This window comes from Dasypus novemcinctus, chromosome 13 (assembly GCF_030445035.2).
Source record: "Dasypus novemcinctus isolate mDasNov1 chromosome 13, mDasNov1.1.hap2, whole genome shotgun sequence".
Lineage (NCBI taxonomy): Eukaryota > Metazoa > Chordata > Mammalia > Cingulata > Dasypodidae > Dasypus > Dasypus novemcinctus.
Window position 1 is genome coordinate 47,227,359 of NC_080685.1, and position 18,787 is coordinate 47,246,145.

At 37.5% G+C, this 18,787-nt stretch overlaps 1 protein-coding gene across 2 annotated transcripts in view; it reads right to left on the reverse strand.

Annotated features, from left to right (window-relative positions):
* The window catches only part of NME7 (NME/NM23 family member 7), a 295,291-nt gene that overhangs the window by 317 nt on the left and 276,187 nt on the right, over positions 1-18,787 (reverse strand). The gene's annotated exons all lie outside the window — the stretch shown is intronic.

Below are 18,787 nucleotides of genomic sequence, written 5' to 3' on the forward strand. Positions count from 1 at the left end.
TTCTTACGGAAGTTCAGCCTTTTCCACACAACAGAGGCTAACAGCTTGGTGAGGAATCCATGGACACGAATACCAAGTACAGCCCTTTCCAAAGAAACAACTCAGCCTCTCAGAGGCAGAGACTCAACCAATGAAATTTTTTAAAAGGTCAAAAAGTTGTTCAGTTATTAATAAAAAGATGAGATAAAGTTTGAGGTTCAGAAAATTAACAATTAACAAGGTTCACAGCTTGCTTTTTGGTTCCTGGTTTGTGCTAAGTCCTTATTTATCCATATTTAACAACTAGCCTTAGTGTGAAAGAAGACAAAAATCAGATGGAAATATTTTCCAGGCATACTAAATTCTTACAAATTGAGCTGAAGATTTATTATTCCTTATCCAATGTGGGAAATACCCAAACTAAATACCTGTTATCATATTTCTGAAAATGGAAACCTTTGCCAGCCTATGCAGCCACAGCTCAGGCAAATCCTTGCCTTCAGGCCAGTCCTGAGAAATCCATTGGTGGGAGCCTTAACTTGCCTCTTCAGGGACCCTCCTCTTTTACAGAGAGGCAGACCCAGAGGCCACAGACATTTGTGTGATAGCACAGCTAATTCAGAAGTACCCAATAACAGCTGAAATTCCCACCTTATTGCCCCACGTTTATAATCTGGCTGACCTGATTCTCTTGTTTATACTTAAAATATACCACCTGAGACTTGTTATCTTAAGAGAAAAGCAAATTATATCATGGCAAATTAATACCAGAGAAACAATGACTCCATTGAACAAAAATAGCTGCAAAGTTTTTAGGAGCCCTTCTTATCAATTGAGGAAATTCAGCAAAAACCATGAATAACACAGCATCCATGAAATATTTCCTTCAAGATCCTTTCCAAATCTTGATTCTCTAAAGCTCTCCAGACTGTGCCAGCTCACCCCCCACTCATGATCCTTTGGTTTATACCACCACTAGGAGCCTGGGGAATGTGGTTGGTGTACTTTGTCTCAACAGGTATTATTGATTGCTTGTCCTCTATCTTCTGGAGCTCACATTCTAGTGTTAAGCACATGCATATTTCTGGCACTGACTCTATACATTTATGTCTGGTTCCCTTCTTAGATTGTCAGTTTACTCCTTACATGATACATTTCTTGGTGTAGGGACAGTTTCAGCTACCTCTTTGGGGATGGTCTCACATTCTAGAAAGAAGGCCAGCCAACCAAACAATTCCTTACGTAGACTATAAAGTTTTCCCAAGGCAGTGTTTCTCAAGTACCACTTGGAATTAAAAGGATTGGAATATTTACTGAATAGAGAAAACAAGTCAATTTTCTTTAAACCTATTTCCTCAAGGAGAGTTTCAGCATGGGGATAGCATATCTTTAACCCGGTTAAGCTCCCTTTCAAATAAACAGATTTTAGCTTAGAACCTGTGGCAAGTAACAATATCTACTTAGAATTTAATAACTTTCATTTTCATTGTATTTTGAGATTACCTTCACAAAGGACAAGTGATACTAGTTGCCTGTAAAATAATTTAGTCAAGTATAACAGTGAACAGATTTAAAGAAAACCAGTAAATAGTTATTTTGAGTGGTACTCAGATGTGGCAAAAATCATCAAAGTGATAAATCACTGACCACTGCTTGAAAGTACAGCATTAACAGAAGCCAGAGTTTTCTGTTCTGTACCTGTTAGGGCAAAATCTAATTTGAACCATATCAATTTTAGTACAATGGCATGCCCTGTCTGCTCAAGCTGCACCAGAGGGAACTGCTCCAACTCCAAATGAAAAACATTATCTGTGATCAGAGATGAAAATCTAGTTATCAGAATCTTTCAAAGTTCAGTGAGTGCTCATGATCGTGGTTTCTTAAAGGATTAGTAACTTTGATAGCAGTATAGATGTGGCCACTGGAGGGAAACCAAGTAAGGTTGCCTTGAAAATCCAGGACTTAAGGACCTTATAAATACAGGGAAACTATCCAAGGAGCATTCAAGAACAGTTTTAATCAAGTGAGTAAACCGATCTTGGTCTCAGGTTCAACAGAGAAAACATTCTCTCCTTTCCTCTCTTAAGAGGTGGCTAGCATTAGCCAGGCAGATATTATCTGCAGTCCTCCAGGCTCTACAGTGGGAAAAATGACTTGATTAGGAATTAAAGAGAGAGACGGGTCTGTTCTTCCAACAGGTAGTTCTAATTAGCACCTATGTCCTCAATGTGAAACAGAAATGGATGGACCAAGGCAGATATTTTGGTTCATGTTTTAATTCTATATTTTTCTCCCAGAGATTTTCCCCATCAGTTTGTTCTGAGGGATTAAATGTCCCATTAAGGTACTGGCTCTTACTAATAGCTATTTTATTTAGCCACACATGAACCGTCTCCTGAGAAAAGGCTCATAGTATAATCAAACTGACACACTGTCCAGCTTGCCTCAACAAAAATATTTTTAAAAAGGCTCATATTATAATCATACTGACACATACTGTATCCAGCTTGCCTCAACATAAAGATTTTTAAAACAATTTCATAAAATCAGGAGTCTTATAGGCAGAATGTAAAGGCCTACAGTTCCCAAGGAAACACTTAACTTCCTCCAGTATTGGCCCTATGGAGATCAGGTGTGCAGGGTAATTTGAAACCATCTATTCAGTGATAGTCATCATTGGCTCAATCCTTTGGTTTAAATGTTTCAGAGCTCAAACATTACATTCCTATGTATTACTTGCCAAAGGTGGCCCTTTAGCACCCATAACCAATTATGGGGATTTATGGTTATTAAATTAGTGAGTTATGGAGGAGCACAGGAAAACCTGCAGGAATGGAATGTAGGGCCTATACCTTTTAAAAATTTTTTAAGATTTATTTTATTAACCTCCTCCACCTGTTGTTTGTGCTTGCTGTCTGCTCTGTGTCCATTTGCTGTGTGCTTGTCTTCTCTTTAAGAGGCACTGGGAATCAAACCTGGGACCTTCCATGTGGGAGAGAGGTGCTCAATCACTTGTGCCACCTCAGCTCCTTGCTTTGTTGTGCCTCATTGTCTTTCCTCTGTGTGGTCTCCTTGTTGCATCAGCTTGCTACACCTGCCTGTCATGCCAGCTCGCTGTCTTGTCCATCTTGCCCAGGAGACACAGGGAACCAAACCTGGTACCTCGCATGTGGTAGGTGGGAGTTCAATTGCTTGAGCCACATCTGCTTCCCAAGGGCCTATACCTTTTGATAAGAAGCAGGGCATTCTAAAATGACCAGTGGGTGAGGATCAAACCTTGGGTCATTCTAATGATTCTGCACTGGTGTCTCGGGGCTTCAAGGGAATGGAATAAGGCTAATAGACACTTTGGAGTTATACTACAGAAAATGAAAGATGGAGTGAGAAGTCAGTGCTTACTGAAATCTTTGCCTATAGCTGGCTTTTCGTCTTTTCTTTCATTTGCAAATTTCTTCTGAGCCACTTAGTATTTGCCTGGCAATGACCATGAACTGGGGAGGTAGTGTCCAGACAAACAAGGTCCCTGTTCTCAAGGAATGTTTGCCTTCATATGTCTAAATGTTTTAAATGATCGAAACTATTTTCGTCTATGCCTACTTCTATCCCTTTCTTCTTCTGCCAACAGTTTACTTAACTAACACTGAGCACATCCCATCTATGATAATTCAGAGATAAATAAGACCTAGTCCTCAGAAAGCTCATAGCCCAGAAAGAGAAAGATTCATGTTATCAGATAAAAACACCCTAGTGTGCAAAGATAGAACTGCAAATAAGAAACTTCTGTGGGGACACAAAATATTTAATAGGTCAACATTTGAGTTTTGAGGATGAGTTGAATTTGACATAAGTGAAGGAACAGGAAATTTTAGTTGAATATACCTTGGCCATGCCAAGGGATAATGATACTTGATGACTTATAAGATTAACTTGAAGGCTTAATGGATTTAAATAAGAACAGTAATTTACAATTATTTACTAGTTTTTAGTGTACAGTCCAATTTCATACATAAATCTCAGTCTTCACATCAGCTCTGTGAAGAATCATCTCCAGTTATGGGTGAGGAATCTGAGACTCAAGAGGCCCCATGACCTCCCCATCTTATAGATGGGGAACTTGCTAAGTTGGCAGGACTGGGGTCTGCCAACTGTAGGCCACACTGGCTCTGTCATCTTTCATGAAGGAGTTTCTGCATTTGTTCATATCTGTACTAAATCACTGCAAATTCTGTAAGGTGGAATTTAAATAAATGTAAATTTTCTATAATTGCTCACTTGTAGGCTCAAGAAAAGCTTCCAGTGAATCTCTCATCTTTGCCCTGAGTATAGTGACTAGCAAAAGTGAGCCTCAATGGTAGTGATTTCAGTCCTGCCCATTACTCCACCAATGGAAATTCTAGAATAAGGAGTTACCTTGAAATCAGTATTTTCATAGTTCTGGCTTTGTGTTAGAGTCTCCACTGGAGCTTAATTGTACTGATGCCTGGGTTCTACCATAAACTGTTGAGTCAAGACACTTCTTAATGTTGGTTGAGCATCAGAAATACCTGCAGTGTTTTTTGGTTTTGCCTTTTAAAAAAAATTAGAATATAGATGTGCTTAGAATATTTACAGATTTATTTATCATACTGCCATGAAGCTCTAGCACCCAGTTAGAATATGTGTTCCTATGCCATGATACTAGATTTTCAGATAAAATCTAGCCAATCTTAATTTGACTGAGTTAGTGTGCCAATAATTTGTAATGATTTTTTTTTCAGTACACTTACTTAAATACAGATAGCTATTCAGTAGAAAAACAACTTTCAACCCAATTGGGTCTCTTACAGCCAGGATCAGCTCCATGGATCTGTGGCAAAAAGCTCAGCAGGACCACTTATTTTCAATTCTCAAAAATACTGAGCTCAGAAGTAGATGGCTCTGAGGAAAGAAGTGGTAGGTAAAGGCAGTATAGGGCTTTCCAGATAGAAGGGCTCAGAGGAAACATTAAGGTCTTGATGTAAAGGAGATGAAAATCTGTTCCTGCCTACTGCTGAAGCTACAGAGCCCCAAAAGTCCTTGCGCTGAAGGTAATGTACCTCCTAAGATCAATTTATAGGCAATTTGAAAAGCTGAAATAACTTAGTCCTTGAACATCTCCTTCATCTTTATCTTCTCCATTAGTTCAGAGGCTGTATTTGAAATGTTTTAAAACAAAATGAAAAAAATTTCACATTAAAAATAACTATACATTTCAGTAACTCTGTAAACCTAATGTCTTCAAAGTTCTGTTTTAAAGGCTTCTTGACAACTCTGACCTGGGGACACTAATGAGAGCAACTGCTGTGTTTTTGAGGTAATCACTCTATTAAGAATAGTATGGTGCTGATCTTTCTCTTTATGGAAAACATATACCTTCTTTCTAATATAAGTAAAGAGGCAGGAGGCCTTTCTATAAATTCACTCTAAAATTGTCCGATGACTCATCACTGACTGAACTTTTGTTACTTTTGCCTTGAAAGTGGTTTGAGTTGTAGCTCATCCCTCCCTAGCACCTTTTAAAAATCTGAAAATAAGAATACGTTTGTCATTTCTGTTCCTTTCTCCTCCCCACGCCCAATGATTAAAAAGCATTCTCTGAGAATAACCTTGCTTAGTATGAGTCACAGACCATTTTTCAATATTCATATAAATTTTACTCTTAAAAATGGAGAGCTTACTACATGCCAAGTACTTCACACAGACTATCACAAGCAATCCTTATGATTAACTTTATAAGGCAGATATTATAATTCTCATTTTTCAGGTGGGGAGACAGGTTTTTAAGAGATAATAACTTGCCTGAAGACACCTAACACTGTTTAGTGTCTCAGGTTCAGCCTATGCTGGTACCAGCTACACTTTGAGATGGAGCTTGGCTACGGGGGTTTAACTCCTGGCTCTACCATTTACTGGCTGGGTGACCTAGGGCAAGTTATTTAATTTCTCTGTTCCTCAGGTTCCACATCTACGCTATAATAATGCCTTCTACTTAATAAATTGGTATAGAGAAAGCATTAAAAATCGTGTCCAGACTATGGTAAATACTTTATCATAACTAAATATCACTAGGTCTCATATGTTCTCACAATGTTGTGGCATCCTGCTATATGTCAACAAAGCCACGTTTCTTAACTCCATCACGCTCTGGAAGCCAAAACTGTTGGGATAATTCTTGTCCACCAGAAGATTGCCAGCCTAATTAGCCAGGTCATGAGAGACAAGAACAGACTGAGGAACTGCTGCAGATTAAGATAGTAAAGAGAATTGAGCATCAAATGCAGTATGTGACCCTGGATAGGATCCTGGAGAAAAATTGTTTTTGTTTTTTGTTATACGACATTTTTAGATGAAATTGGTGAAATTTGAATAATTCTGTACATAGATAACAGTACTGTATGAAGGTTAATTCTTTGATTACTAATCCTTGTTCTATTGTGACAGAAGAGAATATCTGTGTTTTTAGGAAATATACATTGAAGCAATTGAGAGATAAAGGAGTATGTGGTGGTTTGGAGCTATGAATCCCAGAAAAACATGTTCTTAATCATGTTCCTATGGGTGTGAAACCTTATACATAGGACATTTTGTTGAGATTATTTCAGTTAAGGTGTGGCCCAACTCAACAGGGGTAGGTCTTAATCCTATTACTAGAGATTTTTATAAGCAGAATGAAATTCAGACAGATAGGGAGAAATCCATGGAAAGCAAGAAGCTGAAGGTCAGTGGAACCTGGAAGAGAAGGGAGAAGCCACCATGTGCACTGCCATGTGACGGAGGGTCCTGGGACCAAGGATTACCAGCAGCCAGCCCCAGAATGCCAGTCTTTGGGAAGAAAGCATTGCCTTGATGACAACTTGATTTGGACTTTTTCCTAGCCTCAAAACCATAGATTAATGAAGTCCCATTGTTTAAGCCAGACCATTACATGGTATTTGCTTGAGCAGCCAAGAAAATCTAAAACAGGGATATGCCTATAATTAACTGTAAATTATATATAAAGAATACATAATTAAATAAATACACACATTTGCACACACAAAGAGAAAAAGAAGAAAAGATGATGAAATAAATGTTAACATTTGGGGAGTCTGGGTGAAGGGTTTATGGAAATGTTTTGGACTTTTTTTTTTGGCAATGTTTCTAGAAGTCTAACATTATCTAAAAATAAAATAATAAAGATATTAATCAGTAGAAATAATAGCATAGCATTGTGAAAAGGGTACTGGATTTGGACTTGGAAGAAATGACTTTGATTCTGGGCACTATTTCCTAGTGCTCCTAGAAAAGTCATTTAAACTTTCTAACCTAAAAGTTGAGAGTAATAAAACCTACCTTATGGAGTTGTTGTGTACTAAATCAGATAAGTTTATGAGCACATACAAAAGAAAAGAAAAAAGAGAAAAGAAAACAAAAAACAGATGCTTGGACCCCACCTCTGGAGAGTCTGATTCATTAGGTTTCAGGTGGGTCCTGGGCATCTTCACTTTTAAACAATTTCAGAGATGATTTTGAAGTTTGCTGGGGTTGCAAATCACTGCTCTAGATAGAGAAGTAGTAAGAGTAGGTGCCCTAGTAATCAGGGCTGGAACTAGGCACATCTGACATTTCATAAGTGATATGAAGGAAAGAATAAAATCTCCCAGTTCATTCAGCTTTTATTAGTATCCACAGGATACTGGAGGCCCTCAGTATGAATGATGGACCAAGGAAATGGTGAGACCTCACATAATGAAATGGGAATGTGGGCACAAAAAGTAGACAGCAAAATTCAATGGGAGTCAGTCACCCTGGTATTTACAAGGAAAGAAATCAAAGCAGACTTCAGAATGAGTGCAACAGCAATAAAGGAAAGGGATTTTGGTGGTTCCCTAAAGACTTGGGCCCAAGGGACAATGCTGTCTGTGAGGCTATCAATGCCGAGTGTTCTCATAAAGGATACTGGAAATCAAATCCAAGGAATTACAATGCCCTTTAAAAAATCAAAATGAAACAAAACAAAAAAGGGTATTTGTTTCTTGGAAAGTTCTTGTTGCTATGCCTCATACATATTTCATTTGGAAAGAAGGAAGTAGCCAAACTAGAAAATAGCAACTAAGATTATCTAGAAGATTTCTTTACAAGGACAGACTAGAAAAGTATAAAAACTCTGAAGTAAATTCAAAGATAGAATATCAGAGTTCATTAGACAATGAAGTCCAATGAATGGACTTTAAAATCTTGGAAGAAATTCAGAGAAGAAATGTTGAGATAATTTCAGATTTTTTTAAAAAAAGTTCTTCTTTACCCCCAAAGACTTAAAGGGTTCAAATGGTTAGAATCATATGTTGAGAAGGCCTTTTGAAGGAAAAGTTGGAGACTTTGAAGGAAACACACTTCATCTTTGATAACACTCCAGAGTTCTTCACAAAGGGTAGACAATACTTATAATTAAATGTCTGCATTATGTGTTTTCTATTTCTCTTCTATTCACAACTTTATCATCGACTCTTTCCCCAAGTGGGCTATAGATTAAATAAAGGCTTTCTGGTATAATCTCCTTCATTGCCTTCTGCCAATCATATTGATAAAACAATAACAAACACTTCTATTCATGAACATAGTGAAAAGGACTCTGTCCCTAGCCCAGAAAAGACCATGGCTGGTTTGTACTTCACAATCTAGGGCAGTAAAAAACTGGGAAATTTCAAATGGGTAAGCAATGAATGGCTATATTCCTTCTGAAAAAGGAGAGTTATTAGGCTTCCAGAGAGGAAAGTTTGTGACACAGACATGCTTCAGCAAAATACTTTTTCTATCAAAAATGAATCTTCATTTATTTTCCAACAAGAATACAAGTGGCCATAAAGAACCTCAAAGTACTTTGAATTTCTGGAATGGCATAAAATATTGACTTTGCTCAAAGCCTTATCAGTTTAAAGATTTCATTTAGAGTATCTTGGTTCTTAGTGATAGCTTATTTTGAGTGGCCTCATCAAAAGTCTGCCCATTTATTTTAATTAATTTTTAATGCCTTTTCTTAAACTATCTATACCAGAACATGATAATCTCAAAAGTCAGGAAAAGAACCCAACCTCTTAACTTAAAGATGTCTGTTGGCATATACCTTCCAGGTGTCATTTTCAAGATTAATGTTGCCAGATTCAAGAAGAGTTCAAAACAGGGAGATATTCTCTTTCTATGGATCTATCTCTGGGACCTTTGCAGCAGAGAAAGATGGTAGTGTTTCAAGATAATAATAGTAACAGCACAACAATAACAACATTGAAAATAATGTGGTACAGGTGGCTAGTGCCCAACAAATACTCATTTTCCCTTCTCTTTTAAAAGAGAATTTTGATTCTTTTTTTAAGGGGGGGTGGAGGGCTTACTGGTTGGGGGTTTATAGGGAAGCACCTTAAAAGGAGGCATACTCAGCTAGCTGCATACTTTTGCCCTTTACCCTTCCTGTTCTTCCTACCTGGAATGAGCACATGATGGTAGAGACTGAGTAGCCACGTTGGAACCAAGAGGCAATCACTTTCAAAATACAATTACTGCAGAGATCTCAGGCCTGAATCCTTGAGCTGCTGAACCAGTGCTGGCTACTGCCTACCTCCTGATTCCTTGGTACGCAACAAGAAGAAAACCTCTAATTTGTTTTATTTTTGGTATTTCTCATTTTAGCAGCTAAATTCTTAACTGATATAAACAACGGTAACAACATAATAGTAGTAAATAGCATTGTTCTAAGTGTTTTTCATACATCAACCCATTAATACTTAAAATACACACCATATGATCTCTGTCTGACAGTAGAGGAAATTAAAGTTTAGGTTCTATAGTTAGCTAAAGCTAAGAAGCAGAGTTGGAATTTTTAGGTCCAGGCAACATGATTTTAACTATGTGTGTTATGCTTCCTACCAACCTGCTCAGCAAAGTAAAACGGCAAGTAGCTCACCTGAGATTCTCGGGTTGTGGGTGCAGTTCTCCACTGCCATCATCATTTATACTAAATACACATCTCCGAATTAGGCATCTCCAATACAGATACTTAAAACATACTGAATATTGTTTAAAAAGAGGGGAGTCAGATCAAACAGTTCCAATAAGAAAATTTCCCCTATGTGAGTATCGAGAACCACCTGTCCTGGATCAGTCAACTTCCTTACACTTCACCAGGCTAAGCATTTTAGCCTGACCTTCTCCTCACTGTTTATGAGTCTAGGATGAGATCTATCTTCATTAATTTACTCAATCCTTACCCTTTTAGATGAAATTATTACCAAGGGAGCTAATTAGTGCCAGCTTCAGCGATGTTTTCCTCAGAGCAGGTACGGTGCCCATCACCTGGGACGTCTGACTCCCCTAACACAGTGGGAACGACTCCCTTTAGTGAGATACGCTTGGGTTGATTTTTTAAGGAAAAAAAAAAACTCAGAAGCTGCCTGTAAGAATCTCCTAAGAGAGTGTTTCAGAGCCCGTTTCCAAGCATAGAATGAACTCTGACAATAACTGACCTTTGAATCACTCATAACACAACAGTAAATTTGAAGGGAATTTTGGGGTACTGGCTGTTCTGTATAAATAAAATTAAAATTAACGGAATAGTTGGAAAATCAGAATCACAGAAATTAACAGCTGAAAGAGACCTGAGAGGATTTTGTACAATTCCTCAATTTTGTTGCTTTCTCTTTGCTATGCACTTTCCATTTCCTATGGATAAATAATAGCAGAAAATGCTGAGGTTTAGCATTCTAGTTCACTGAAATTAATATTGGAATTAAGAAAATGCAGGGGGGAACTTCTGGGAAGATGATGGCTTAGAAAGACATAGGACTCTCTTCTCTCCCAGAAAAATAGCAAGAGGACAGGGAGAAATGGCCCTTGGAAGAAATGTGCTAGGGTTTAGGATACCAGGGGAAGGCTGGGTACCACCCTGAAGAGAGAGGGGCACAGGGAAAAAAATCTCACAGGAAGACTGAGTAGAGGCTGCAACTGCAGCCACCGGCACCCTTCCCCCAGACTGTGAGCAGATAGTTTTGAATTCTCCAGCCTCAGGCCAATGGCAGCAGAGGGGTTCACAAGGATTCACCTGCTCAGGAAATGGGAGAGAGGAGAATGCAGCCAAAGGCTGATTCAGCTTTCAGCCAACAAATTTGGTCTACTGTGTCCCATGAGCACTTCCAGGCAGGGTGGAACCACACTATCATTTGCCTTGGGAGACAAGGGACTAAAGAGATCCAACCCTGTCAATTACCTTCCCTACTGACCAGGACTTGTTGTTGAGGCCTTAGAGGGGGGCGGAATTATTTCCTACATACGAAAAGGGATGGGACTGCTAGCAAAAGGTGGAAAACAGCCTCTGAGAAAGTCTGAATTGAGAAGCTCTGAATAGCCTCAAAGCAGAATCCTCTGTTGCATTATTATGATCCCCTATTGAAGTGAACACACTCACATCAGGCTTTAAACTGAGAGAACCACTGAATAGCACCATCTACTGGCAGACCAAGGAAGTGCATGTGAGAAAATTAAGTGAATAAGTAAAAGAGGCTTTTTCTGGCCTTTATAGCCTCCTTCTCAAAGGCCCTTGGAAGCGTGTCTGCAACCCATTACTAGGTCCATGGCCCAGATTTGAGCAACTTCCAGGGACAATCCTAAAGACCTAGAATAGGTTGAACCAAAAATCAAAGAAAAACAGTAACACATAGCCTCCTACCACTAAATCCGTACGAGAGAGAGAGAAATTGAGCATCAGAGTAAGCTTACCATCATAATTAGATGCCTAGACATCATCAAGAAATTACAATCCATACTAAGAAAATGGAAGAAATGGCTCAAGGAAAGGAATATACCAAAGCCCCAGAAGAGCTGCAGGATTTGAGACAACTAATCGATGAGATGCATATATACAAATTTCCAAAATGAAATTAATGAGATGAAAGACAACACGGCTAAAGGGAAAAAGGACATCAAGAAGACACTGAGTGAGCATAAAGAAGAATTTGAAGACCTGAATAGAAAAATAACAGAGCTTACAGGAATGTAAGACACAGTAAGTGAGATAAAAAAACACATTAGAGGTATACAACAGCAGACATGAAATGATATAAGAAAGAATAAATGGTGCAGAATACAGAAGAGCTGAAATTGAAGAGAGAAGAACAGAGAGGAAAGAAGAGAAAAAAATTGAGCAGGGGTTCAGGAAGTTGAACAACAACATGAAGTAAAATAACATATATGTCATGGGAGTTCCAGAAAGAGAAGAAAAGGAGCAGAAAGAGTATTTGAGGAAATAATAGCTGAAAATTTCCAAAGTCTCGTGAAAGAAATTAATTTACATGTCCAAGAACTGCAGCATATCCCACTCAGAATGGTTCACTGCCATGTCAGTTGGCCCTTCTTTGGAGCTGGTGTTTCTGCGTGATGGAACTGGACTCAGATGGGATCTCTTTTCACAGGACTTTCATGCTACTTTACTGGAATTGTAGTTGGTGCTGGGGTTTAAGATATATCTAGGGGATTTGAATCTCTGGACTGACAATATGATAGCCACGCCCTGAACCTCAACAGACTTCAACTTCTACACTCTGATTTATTGGACTTACCCCACTCAGCTAACATGGAGTTGAAGAATGTCAACCACCACACCATGGATCCTAGAGTGCCTACAACTGAAAGCAGGAGGATTGCATCCAGTATCCAGGTGGAATCTAAGCCCCCTCTTGACATAGAAGTGCAATGGACACAACCAATCCAATGCCCACAGAGAAAATGTGGCATTGGTGTGGGAAGGGTGGCCATGGTGGCTGCTGGGTGCGGGGAATGGGAGATAGAGATGAGATGTGGAGGCATTTTTGGGACTTGGAGTTGTCCTGGGTGGTGCTTCACAGACAATTACGGAACATTGTAGATCCCCCAGGTCCCACTGGATGGAACGTGGGAGAGTATGGGCTATGATGTGGACCACTGACTATGAGGTGCAGCGATGCCCAGAGATGTACTTACCAAATGCAATGGATGTGTCATGATGATGGGAGAGAGTGTTGCTGTGGGGGGAGTGGGGGGTGGGGGCGGTGGGGTTGAATGGGACTTCATATTTTTTGAATGTAATATTTTAAAAAAATGAATTAAAAAAAAAAAAAAGAAACCATCTGGAAAAAAAAAAATCTCAATAGACCTACTCCAAGACACATACTACTCTTAATGTCAAATGTCAAAGATAAAGAGAAACTTCTGAGAGAAGCAAAGAAGAAAGCATCATATATAAGGGATGCCCAGTAAGACTTAGTGGGGATTTCTCATCAGAAACCATAGAGATGAGAAGACAGTGGTATGATACAATTAGAATACTAAAAGAGAAAAATTCCCAGCCAAGAAATCTTTATCTGGCAAAATTGTCCTTCAAATATGAAGATGAGTTTAAAATATTCAAAAATAAATAGAAACTAAGAGAGTTTGTAAAACATAATCCACCTTTGCAGGAAGTATTAAGGGATCCTTTTGGCCTAAAAGAAAAAGACAGGGAAGAGATGCTTGGAGGAGAGTGTAGAAGGCAAAATAGCAGAAAGGATAACCAAAAAGTAAAAAGACATGTGAAAATAGGGATGACCTGTGAAAACCAAAGAATAAAATGGTGGAAATCAATAATGCATTTACAGTAGTATCATTGAATGTGTATGCACTGAACTCCCCAATCAAAAGATAGAGGCTGACAGAATGGATTAAAAAAACAAAAACAAACATGAGCCATCCATACACTGCCTACAAGGGACTCACCTTAGATACAGGATACAAACAGGCTCAAAGTGAAAGGCTGGAAAAGATGCTCCATACAAACAGTAACCAAAGAAGAACAGGGGTAGCTATAACTAATATTGGACAAACAAACCTCAAATGCAAAAAAAAAAGTTGTAAGAGATATAGAAGGCCATTATATATTAATAAAAAGGACAGTCCACCAGGAAGAAATAACAGTTATAAGTGTCTAACCAGGGTGTCCCAAAATACATGAGGCAAACTGGCAAAACTGAAGGAAAAACAGACATTCTATAATAAGAGTTGGAGACTTCAACACTACTCACATCATTATATAGATCAACTAGACAGAAGGTCAACAAGGTAACACAGAACTTGAACAGTATGATAAATGAGCTAGACCTAACAGATATAAACAGAATGCCACATCCTAAATCAGCAGGTTATACATTTTTCTCAGGTGCTCATGGGTCTTTCTCCAGGATAGACCACATGTTAGGTCACAAGGTGGGTCTCAATAAATTAAGGTTGAAATTATACTAGGCACCTTCTCATATCATAAAGGAATGAAACTGGAAATCAATAATAGATGGAAAGGGGAAAATGCACAAAGGTGTGGAGGCTACACAACACACTCCTAAACAATCAGTGGGTCAAAGAAGAAATTTTAAGTGAAATTAATAAATACATTGATGCAAAAAATCTCAACAAAATAGTAGCATATAGAATACAACAGCATATCAAAAGACTTATATACTATGACCAAAGGGAGATTTATTCCTGATATGCAAGGATGATGATATATAATAAAATTAATGTAATACACCACATTAGCAAACTGAAGGGAAAAAAAACACATAATCATTTCATTCGATGTAGAAAAGGCATTTGATAAATTCAGCATCCTTTCTTGATAAAAACACTTTGAAAGATATGAATAGAAAGGAATTTCCTCAACATGATAAAAAAAGCATATATGAAAAGCCCATAGTCAACATTGTACTCAATGCAGAGAGGTGGAAAGCTTTCCCTCGAAGATCTAGAACAAGACTAAGATGCTCATTGTCACCACTGTTATTCAATATTGTGACAGAAGTTCTAGCTAGAGCAATTAGACAAGAAAAAAAGGCAGTCAAATAGGAAAAGAGGAAGTAAAATTTTCAGTATTGACAGATGACATGATCCTATATTTAGAAAATTCTGAACTATGACAAAGCTACTTGGGCAAATAAATGAGTTCAGCAAAGTTGCAGGATACAATATCAACACACAATAATCAGTAATGTTTCTGTATAGTAGTGCTGAACAATCTGAGGAGGAAATCAGGGGAAAATCCCAGTTACAAAAGACTCAAATACCTAGGAATCAAAGATGCGTAGGACTTATATTTAGAAAACTACAAAACGATGCTAAATGAAAGAATACCTAAACAAATGAAAAGACAGTCTATGTTCATGGATTGGAAGACTATACATCTGAATAGCCAAAAACACTCTAAAAGGGAAGAGCAATGTGGGAAGACTATTTCACTACCTGAACTTGAAACATACTGCAAAGCTACAGTGGCCAAAACAGCATGGTATTGGCATAAAGATAGATACATTGATCAGTGGAACAGAATTAAGAGTCCAGAATAAACCTTCACCTCTACAGCCAACTGGCTTTTTATAAACCTACCAAGTCCACATTACCAGGACAAAACAATCTCTTCAACAAATGGTGCTGGGAGAACTGGATATCCATAACCAAAAGAATGAAAGAGGACTCCTATCTCACACCTTATATAAAAATTACCTCAAAATTGATCAAGGACCTAAAATATAAAGGCAACAACCATAGAACTCCCAGAGGAAAATGTAGGAAACCATCCTCAAGATCTTGTGGTAAGCAGTAGTTTCTTAAACCTTACACCCAAAGCCAGAGCAATAAAAGAAAAATTAGATAAATGGAACTTCCTCAAAATTAAACACTTTTGCACCTCAAAAGTCTTTTCTTTGTCAAAAGGGTGAAAAGGCAGTCAACTCAATGGGAGAAAATATTTGGAAATCACATATCTAAGAAGGGTTTAATATCCATGATACATAAAGAGATGCTACAACTCAACAATAAAAAGAAAAACGACCTGATTTAAAAATGATCAAAAGACTTGAATAGACATATGCCCCAAAAAGAAATATAAATGGCAGCCAAAAAACACATGAAAAAAATGCCCAACAGCAATAGTGATTAAGGAAATGCAAATCAAAACTACAAAGAGATATCATTTCACACTTACTAAAATGGCCACTATTAAAAAGACAGAAAACTTCAAGTGTTTGAAAGGATGTGGAGAGATAGGTAGGAATGCAGAATGGTACAACCACTGTGGAGAACTGTAGGCAGTTCCTAAAGAAGTTGAATATAGACTTCCCATGTGACCAGGCAATACCATTACTAGGTATATATCCTGAAGAACTGAGAGCAGAGACATGAACAGACATCTGAACACCAATGTTCATAGCGGCATTATTCACAATTGCCAAAAGATGGAAACAACCCAGGTTTCCATCAACAAATGAATGGATAAACAAACTCTGATATATACATGATGGAATATTATACAGCTGTAAGAAGAAATGAAGTTGTAAAGCATATGACAACATGGATAAACCTGGAGGACATTATGTTGAATGAAGCAAGCCAGACACAAAAGGACAAATACTGTATGATTGCACTATTACGAACTAAATATATTGTATAAACTCATGGAGTTAATAATTAGAATATTGGTCACCAGAAAATAGTAGGGTAGAGAATGGAAAGCTGAGTGTTAATCTGTACAGAATTGGTAAAAAGGTTGTTAAACTTTGGAAATGAATAAAAAAGGTGAAAGCACAACATAATGTTTGTAACTAGCAGTGTTATTATATGAGTATAACAGTGGTTGAAAAGGAAAGTCTAAAGTCATGTATATTACTAGAAGTAAAGCTAAAAAATGTAACATGGGAGTGTATAGCACAGTAAAACCTTACGTAAAGTATGAATATAGGTAATATTGCATTTATAAGACTGTTTTTCTTTGAAACTGAACAAATATATGTTAATGTTATAAGATGTTAATATCAGGCAAAAACAAAACAAAACCCATTTTATACTAAGTGAAAGAAACCAGACACAAAGCACCACATATTGTATATTCTATTTAAATAAAATGTAAATATAAATAAATTCATAAAGATTGAATTAGATTAGTAACTGTGTAGGCCTGGGGAAGGACAGGGGATTGAGAGGTGACTGCTAAGGGGTGAGGAGTTCTTTTTGGAGTAATGAAATTGTTCTACAATTTTTTGTGGTGATGAATGCACACCACTTTGATTATACTAACAGCCATTAATTTTAAACTTTGATAGATTGTATGGTAATGAATATATCTCAATAGAACTGCTTTTAAAAAATAGAAAATGCAGGGGAATAGAAGAATATTTTACAATGTTTGTCAAAAACTGTATCAATTTACAGATAGCATATAACACACTTTCCTTCCTTTATTTATGTTTTATAAGTGCCTACTAATGTGGTAGGCACTGTGCGAAGTATTGGGAATACAGCTTAATAATAAGATACATAAGAACTCCCATTGGAGCTTACATTCTATTTTTAAAAAAACAATAGCAACAACAAGCAGTTGCATTTTTTCCATTTAATCCTATTTATTTACTTATTTACTTTACTTCATAATACATTTTTATATAGCTACATCATATTTTTTTATTATGAACATACATCAACAGTGAGTATATAGTAAAAGTTGTGAACTTACAAAACAAAGTAGATGCATTTTTAAAAAGACCTATGCAATGCTATTAGTACTTTGACATCCATGTGCTAGGAACAAAATAAGAAGGTCAGTCAAGGAAGACTTCTCTGAGAAGATGATTTTATGCTGAGCTCTGGAATACCAGAAAGAGCAGCCAAATGATATATCAGAGAATCAGCATTCAAGACAGGGAGATTAGCAAGCAGCAAAGCCCTGAGATGAATATAAGTTTTGTATGATCAAGGGAGGAAATGAATAAAACAAAAGAATGAATAACAGAAGAAATTTTAAAAAGTCATTGTGACTAAAAGTAAGTATGTAGGAGAGTGGCATGAGTTGAGCACAAAGGGAAGACAAGAGCCAGATCATACATTGAAAGGAATTTGATTGTATTGTAAGTAAAATATAAGCCATTAAAAATTTTATGGAGGAAAATAATATAATCTGATTTATATTTTAAGATGATGCTCCTTGCTGTGGTGGAATAGTAGAGAATAGATTGGAGTTGGGGAAATTGGGCTTCAGGGTAGCACTGAATCCCTGGTTCCTAGAACAGTGCCTGCCACTTTGCCAATATTAAAGAAGTATTAGGAGACTTAATAAGTGAATGAGGTTAGAAGCCCAGTTTGGAGGCTCTTGCAAAGGTATAGGCAAGGGATGATGTGACTTGGATTAGGGTGGTAGCAATAAAGATGGAGATAAGCAGGTAGAGTCTAATATATTTTTGGAGGCATCATTATTAGAATTAGATGTGGAGGTCAAGAAGACCTCCAGGATCCTGGCTTTAACAACAGTGTAGCTGTTTTTGCCATTTACTGAAATGAAGGAATGAATTTGCTTGTTTGCTTGTCTGTGTGTGTATATGTGTGTGTGCCTGTGTGCATGTGTGCAGTGTGCATGTGTGCAGTAGGGCAAAAGCAAGTTTTTCCATTTTGGACATGTGAAACTGGAAATGCTTACAACAAATCCAAGTAGAAATAGGAAGTATATCAGTTTTCTATCTATGACCTTCTGCCAATCCACTCTCTAGACTACAAGTAGAGTTATCTTACCTTACCTGTTATTTATTTATTTATTTTATTTTATTTTTTTTTAAGATTTATTTATTTTTATTTATTTAATTCCCCTCCCCTCCCCTGGTTGTCTGTTTTCTGTGTCTTTTTGCTGCGTCTTGTTTCTTTGTCCGCTTCTGTTGTCGTCAGCGGAAACGGCAGGGAAGTGTGGGCGTTGCCATTCCTCGGCAGGCTGCTCCCTCCTTCG